Source organism: Labrus mixtus, unplaced genomic scaffold (genome assembly GCF_963584025.1).
Source record: "Labrus mixtus unplaced genomic scaffold, fLabMix1.1 SCAFFOLD_52, whole genome shotgun sequence".
Lineage (NCBI taxonomy): Eukaryota > Metazoa > Chordata > Actinopteri > Labriformes > Labridae > Labrus > Labrus mixtus.
This window is the reverse complement of record NW_026870139.1, coordinates 387,501-395,000: the sequence shown is the minus strand read 5'-3', so window position 1 is coordinate 395,000 and position 7,500 is coordinate 387,501. Positions and strand designations below refer to the sequence as shown.

At 39.8% G+C, this 7,500-nt stretch overlaps 1 non-coding gene and 4 pseudogenes across 1 annotated transcript; all 5 read right to left on the bottom strand.

The window, feature by feature from the left end:
- Nucleotides 1-3,559: 3,559 nt before the first annotated feature.
- Nucleotides 3,560-3,668, bottom strand: LOC132963328 (5S ribosomal RNA; annotated as a pseudogene).
- Nucleotides 3,669-3,789: 121 nt separating this feature from the next.
- LOC132962866 (5S ribosomal RNA) lies at nt 3,790-3,908 on the bottom strand (annotated as a pseudogene).
- Nucleotides 3,909-4,034: 126 nt separating this feature from the next.
- LOC132962890 (5S ribosomal RNA) lies at nt 4,035-4,153 on the bottom strand (annotated as a pseudogene).
- Nucleotides 4,154-4,274: 121 nt separating this feature from the next.
- On the bottom strand, nt 4,275-4,383 carry LOC132963400 (5S ribosomal RNA; annotated as a pseudogene).
- A 122-nt stretch (nt 4,384-4,505) lies between these two features.
- LOC132962725 (5S ribosomal RNA) lies at nt 4,506-4,624 on the bottom strand. Its single transcript, XR_009668640.1, has one exon. It is a non-coding gene; the product is annotated as a 5S ribosomal RNA (ribosomal RNA).
- Between the last annotated feature and the right edge of the window lie 2,876 nt (nt 4,625-7,500).

The following is a 7,500-nucleotide window of genomic DNA, read 5'->3' as shown; positions in this document are numbered from 1 at the left end:
TCCGGGTATGTGTCTGTCCATTTTACTTCGGATGTGGGTTTCTGTATTCTATGTGTGATTGCGCATCTATACCAAATTTTTGTAGTGACATCTATAATGTTGTGTTTCTTCTCCCCTAGGCACAGGGAGATCACCCCCACATCGTCCCGCATCACTCCCTCCTTCTCTTTGATTAATTTTTCCCATTCGCTCGACAAAGACAATTTTACATTTGCAAACACTCCCTCAATCACATCCTTTCTGCACACACACCCTTTATTTTTTAAACCCCTCACCACCATTTGTAAATCAAAATCCCCCCCACAGTTCAGTAAATCCCTTATTCTAATATATCCCGCTTTCGACATAGCTTCACACTTAATTACCCTCTCCCCATTTTTAAAATACGGGCTCGAGAGGAAGGGCAGTCGTAGCACTGACCCTCTCGTTCCGCACTCTGGTACAGTCCAGGATGAAACCTGATACCACGCACTGAGTACTTCCTGGAAAAACCGTGGCAAGTGTTTAAATGAATCCGGGTTATTGATCTGGTACAGGTTGTCCTCGTTGTAGAGTCCAAAACTGCACAGATATTGTTTGAAGTGATTTTTCCAAACTACGTTCCGGTTCTGGTCCATAAATTTGCCTATCAATTTGACTCTTAGTGCTACTTTTTTTGTAAGTAAATCAATCAAAGCTAGCCCCCCCTGATCTTTAGCCCCTATTATTGTTTTGTGAGCTATACTCGCTGCTTTGTTTTTCCAAATAAAGTCCCTAATGGTCTTTGAAATCTCCTTAAAGGCCCAGTCCGGAAGCGTACAAGTACTCAGCGCATGATTCACTTTGGACAACACGAGAGCATTTGTTACGGCTACCCTTCCTCTCAACAATAGACCCCTCGCTTTCCACAAATTCAATGTTTTTTTTAATTTTACCCACCACCTCTTTCCATGTTACATCATCACATTCATTCTCATTTTTCCCCATATTCACTCCCAACACTTTTCTTCTCTCACACACCGTTTTAAATCCCCACTTATTAACTAGATTGGATTCCTTACCTAGTAACATAATTTCTGACTTATTTTCATTTACTTTTGCCCCAGATGCTCTTTCATAAGTTTGTACATGTTTTAATATCAATTCTATATCCTCCTCTCCTTTTACCATTATATTCACGTCATCTGCATACTGTATTATTTTTACGTTTTCCTTACCTATACCTTTTATGTTTACGTCTTCCGATATCAGTGCTGCCAGCGGCTCTGCTACCAAGCTGTACAACAGCGCTGACATCGGACATCCTTGTCTCACTGACCTTGATATTTTAAAAGAATCAGTTAGTTCCCCGTTACATTTTATCTTGCTTTCCGCTCCTGTATACAACATATTTATCCATTCTCTCATTCTCTCCCCGAATCCAAACTTCTCTAACACCTTCCCCATGAACCCGTGATCTACTCTGTCAAAAGCTTTATTTAAATCAATCCCTAGCCATATTCCCCCCTCCCCTTCCATATCCCTGACCGTCTGTTTTATTGAAATGATTGAGTCTGCTATGTCTCTGTTTGGTATACTGTATGATTGTGTTTGTTCTATGATTGTTCCTATTACCTCCCTGATTCTATTGGCTATTGTTTTCGCTATGATTTTGTAGTCTGTGTTGAGTAGGCTGATTGGTCTGTAGTTGTCCAGATTTTTATTGTCCCCCTTGTTTTTGTAAAAAATAGTAACCACCCCTTCCCCTAAACTTTTTGGTATATGTTTCACTTTTTCCATATATTTACTCAATTTGTTCACCAAGGGCACCAGCTGCTCTTTGAAAGCTTGGTAGAATTCCGCAGTTAGGCCATCGCTCCCAGGACTTTTGTTTTTGTTTAACCCCTCTAAAGCACTTCTGATTTCTCCCTCTGTAAACTCACAATCACACCACATTTTATCGTCCTCGCTTAGTTTTTTCTTTAAGGCACCCAAAGCTCTGCTCACACTCACGCTATCACACTCCTGTCTCGAAAACAGGCTTTCATAATAGCCCTTTACTATTTCTAAAATTCCCTTTTTATCTGTCACACTTTTACCTGCTTCATTTAATAATTCGTTTATTTCTGTTCTTTTTTGTTTTTGTTTTTCCAGACCTAAAAAAAAGGCTGTACTCCTCTCCCCCTCATACATATATTGTATTTTACTCCTAATGGCTGCACCCCTACTCTTTTTAAGTTCAATCACTCCCAACTGTTCTTTTAAATGTATGTATTTTTCGACACCTACATTATCTACACTGTCAAGCGATGTTATTTCCTCACTTAGTTGTTTTCTCAAATTCTCTTCCTTTCTATTTTCTCTCCACTTTTTCTCTTTACTATAATTGATACACTTTTTTTTAATTCTGACTTTTACACTATCCCACCACACATTCATATCTTCACTCTCATTCCACTCATATCCCACATCATTCAACAATCTTTCCATACTTTTCACAAACATTCCATCATCCAGCAAGCTTGCATTAAAGCACCATATCCCTCCTTTACGTACATTCGTTTCTTTTCTAAACGTGATTTCTATTCCAGCGTGATCGCTCCACATATTAGTTTTATATTCAACTTCTTTAATCCACCTCACTACCTCGCATGTCACCAAAGCATAATCTATTCTAGATTGTTTTAATCTATTTAGTACAATTTGTCTCCTGGAGAACACCCTCTCCCATGGATGTAGCAATCTCCAAATATCAATGCATTGTTTCGTTATCATTATATCTTTAAGTGTCCCCCTGCTCACATCCCCCTTAAACACATTATTTTTTGACACATCGGTGGGTGTCATCGCCACATTAAAGTCACCTATTATTATACAATTCCTTTCCCACCATTTGCTTATTGCAATGAAGAACGTTTTCCTTTCTTTTTCTCCATTCGGTGCATATATATTTATGATTCTTATATTTTTCGTTTCATACACACAGTCTATTACTATTATTCTTCCTTCTTTGTCTCCATAAACCAAATTTACCCCTGTTACCCGACCCGTTTTGACTAAAACCGCCACTCCTCTCGCCCTCGACGTGCCATTGGAGCAGAAAATATGGCCCACAAAGTCTTTTTTTATGTCTTCCACCAGGGAATCATCCCACCTGGTCTCCTGCAGGCACAAAACGTCATTCTGCAAGGAAAGAATCGAATGTCTTTTTTCTTTGTTCCTTAGTCCATTCACGTTAATCGAAAATAAATTAAAGGCCATTATCATAAAAATAAAAACAAAAAAAAAACCCTAACAGTCAGTGACTGCTGGGGGACATTCACTCACAATCTGAGGTATTTAAATAAATCCAAAGCGCATCCAAAAAACAAACAAATTAGTCCAGCTGTCCTACTCAGTACTGACACGTCATCTCTCCTTCAGCACCACACAAACTCTGACAGCAAAAGGGGCGTGTTCAGGGTGGTATGGCCGTAAGCCATTATCTTGTGCAGAAAGGGGCCTTTTAAAGATGTCATGCCCTTGATTCTGGTTGAACTTTTGGACATGTGAATATGTCTCTATATGATAGAAAAAAAACATATCATCAAAAAAATTAAAAAGCTTACAGCACCTGGTATTCCCAGGCAGTCTCCCATCCAAGTACTAACCAGGCATGACCCTGCTTAGCTTCTGAGATCAGACGAGTTAAGGGTGGTATGGCTGTAAGCCATTATTGTGTGCAGACAGGGGCCTTTTAAAGATGTCATGCCCTTGATTCTGGCTGAATTTTTGGACATGTGAATATGTCTCTCTATGATAAAAAAAAACATATGATCAAAAAAATGAAAAAGCTTACAGCACCTGGTATTCCCAGGCGATCTCCCATCCAAGTATTAACCAGGCCCGACCCTGAATAGCTTCCTAGATCGGACGAGATCGGGCGTGTTCAGGGTGGTATGGCCGTAAGCCATTATTGTGTGCAGAAAGGGGCCTTTTAAAGATGTCATGCCCTTGATTCTGGCTGAATTTTTGGACATGTGAATATGTCTCTATATGATAAAAAAAAAAAAACATATGATCAAAAAAAATGAAAAAGCTTACAGCATCTGGTATTCCCAAGTGGTCTCCCGTCCAAGTACTAACCAGCACCGACCCTGCTTAGCTTCCGAGATCGGACGAGATCAGGCTTGTTCAGGATGGTATGGCCGTAAGCTGTAATTATGTGCAGAAAGGGGCCTTTTAAAGATGTCATGCCCTTGATTCTGGCTGAATTTTTGGACATGTGAATATGTCTCTATATGATAAAAAAAAACATATGATCAAAAAAATGAAAAAGCTTACAGCACCTGGTATTTACAGGCGGTCTCCCATCCAAGTACTAACCAGTCCCGACCCTGCTTAGCTTCTGAGATCGGACGAGTTCAGGGTGGTATGGCTGTAAGGCATTATTGTGTGCAGAAAGGGGCCTTTTAAAGATGTCATGCCCTTGATTCTGGCTGAATTTTTGGACATGTGAATATGTCTCTCTATGATAAAAAAAAAACATATGATCAAAAAAATGAAAAAGTTTACAGCACCTGGTATTCCTAGGCGGTCTCCCATCCAAGTATCAACCAGGCCCGACCCTGCTTTGCTTCCAAGATCGGACGAGATCGGGCGTGTTCAGGGTGGTATGGCCGTAAGCCATTATTGTGTGCAGACAGGGGCCTTTTAAAGATGTCATGCCCTTGATTCTGGCTGAATTTTTGGACATGTGAATATGTCTCTATATGATAAAAAAAAACATATGATCAAAAAAATGAAACAGCATCTGGTATTCCACAGGCGGTCACCCATCCAAGTACTAACCAGGTCCGACCCTGCATAGCTTCCGAGATCGGACGAAATCGGGCGTGTTTTTTTTTTTTTTTTTATCTTTTATTATCAAAATTACAAAAACATTTATAATTCTTTCACATCATTTACAACAAATGCTATTACAATACATACACCCTCTAAATTAAACCTCCCCTCTGACGCAAACGGCACCCTAAAAACAATAAAAACATAGCATCAGAAAAAAAACTCAAACCACCCCTGATACCCCCAACTCATGACAACTCTTCTGAGTCCCTCCCCCAAAGCAAACACCCCTCTGAAAACAAACCACAAAAACATACAAAAACCCCACAGTATTCTCAAAAAACCACTGAGAAAAAAAAAACCCCAAATCAAATCACCCATTTTCCCCATGACCAAAAAAGAAGCCCTCGTACCAAAAAAACCAAAAACAAAATAATTTAGACATCCCACATAATTCCCTCCTCGTTTACTCTACACACATTCGCACCTTCCACAAACATTCTCACAAACTCACTCTCATTCGCTATGTACAGCAATTTAAGATGTGCTTTCCATTCATTCACAAACATTCTCCACACATTCATTTTCTTACTTTCATACAGTGCATATTTCCTCCTGTTAAAAACCGCTTTTCTTGCAAAAGCTAAAATTATATTCATTACATTGTGATTTTTTTGTTTTGTTCCCACCCCCAACAACACCGACAATTCCCACCCCCTTTCATTCCAACACTCATTCTTACTGCATTTCCCCAACATTTCTCTTATTTTTCCCCAAAAATAAACCAATTCCCCACACGTAACAAACAAATGTATTAAATCCTCATCCGTACTTTCACATACACAACACTTTCTTTCATACCTCTCCTTATGGATCTGATGCAGGACGATGCAGGTGAAGATCCTCCTGTGCCTCAGTTTGAAATCTAGGTCAAATATTGCATGTGGTGTATGCGGAATGTTAATGTTCTTCCATATCATGTTGCTTGTTATGTCCGGGTATGTGTCTGTCCATTTTACTTCGGATGTGGGTTTCTGTATTCTATGTGTGATTGCGCATCTATACCAAATTTTTGTAGTGACATCTATAATGTTGTGTTTCTTCTCCCCTAGGCACAGGGAGATCACCCCCACATCGTCCCGCATCACTCCCTCCTTCTCTTTGATTAATTTTTCCCATTCGCTCGACAAAGACAATTTTACATTTGCAAACACTCCCTCAATCACATCCTTTCTGCACACACACCCTTTATTTTTTAAACCCCTCACCACCATTTGTAAATCAAAATCCCCCCCACAGTTCAGTAAATCCCTTATTCTAATATATCCCGCTTTCGACATAGCTTCACACTTAATTACCCTCTCCCCATTTTTAAAATACGGGCTCGAGAGGAAGGGCAGTCGTAGCACTGACCCTCTCGTTCCGCACTCTGGTACAGTCCAGGATGAAACCTGATACCACGCACTGAGTACTTCCTGGAAAAACCGTGGCAAGTGTTTAAATGAATCCGGGTTATTGATCTGGTACAGGTTGTCCTCGTTGTAGAGTCCAAAACTGCACAGATATTGTTTGAAGTGATTTTTCCAAACTACGTTCCGGTTCTGGTCCATAAATTTGCCTATCAATTTGACTCTTAGTGCTACTTTTTTTGTAAGTAAATCAATCAAAGCTAGCCCCCCCTGATCTTTAGCCCCTATTATTGTTTTGTGAGCTATACTCGCTGCTTTGTTTTTCCAAATAAAGTCCCTAATGGTCTTTGAAATCTCCTTAAAGGCCCAGTCCGGAAGCGTACAAGTACTCAGCGCATGATTCACTTTGGACAACACGAGAGCATTTGTTACGGCTACCCTTCCTCTCAACAATAGACCCCTCGCTTTCCACAAATTCAATGTTTTTTTTAATTTTACCCACCACCTCTTTCCATGTTACATCATCACATTCATTCTCATTTTTCCCCATATTCACTCCCAACACTTTTCTTCTCTCACACACCGTTTTAAATCCCCACTTATTAACTAGATTGGATTCCTTACCTAGTAACATAATTTCTGACTTATTTTCATTTACTTTTGCCCCAGATGCTCTTTCATAAGTTTGTACATGTTTTAATATCAATTCTATATCCTCCTCTCCTTTTACCATTATATTCACGTCATCTGCATACTGTATTATTTTTACGTTTTCCTTACCTATACCTTTTATGTTTACGTCTTCCGATATCAGTGCTGCCAGCGGCTCTGCTACCAAGCTGTACAACAGCGCTGACATCGGACATCCTTGTCTCACTGACCTTGATATTTTAAAAGAATCAGTTAGTTCCCCGTTACATTTTATCTTGCTTTCCGCTCCTGTATACAACATATTTATCCATTCTCTCATTCTCTCCCCGAATCCAAACTTCTCTAACACCTTCCCCATGAACCCGTGATCTACTCTGTCAAAAGCTTTATTTAAATCAATCCCTAGCCATATTCCCCCCTCCCCTTCCATATCCCTGACCGTCTGTTTTATTGAAATGATTGAGTCTGCTATGTCTCTGTTTGGTATACTGTATGATTGTGTTTGTTCTATGATTGTTCCTATTACCTCCCTGATTCTATTGGCTATTGTTTTCGCTATGATTTTGTAGTCTGTGTTGAGTAGGCTGATTGGTCTGTAGTTGTCCAGATTTTTATTGTCCCCCTTGTTTTTGTAAAAAATAGTAACCACCCCTTCCCC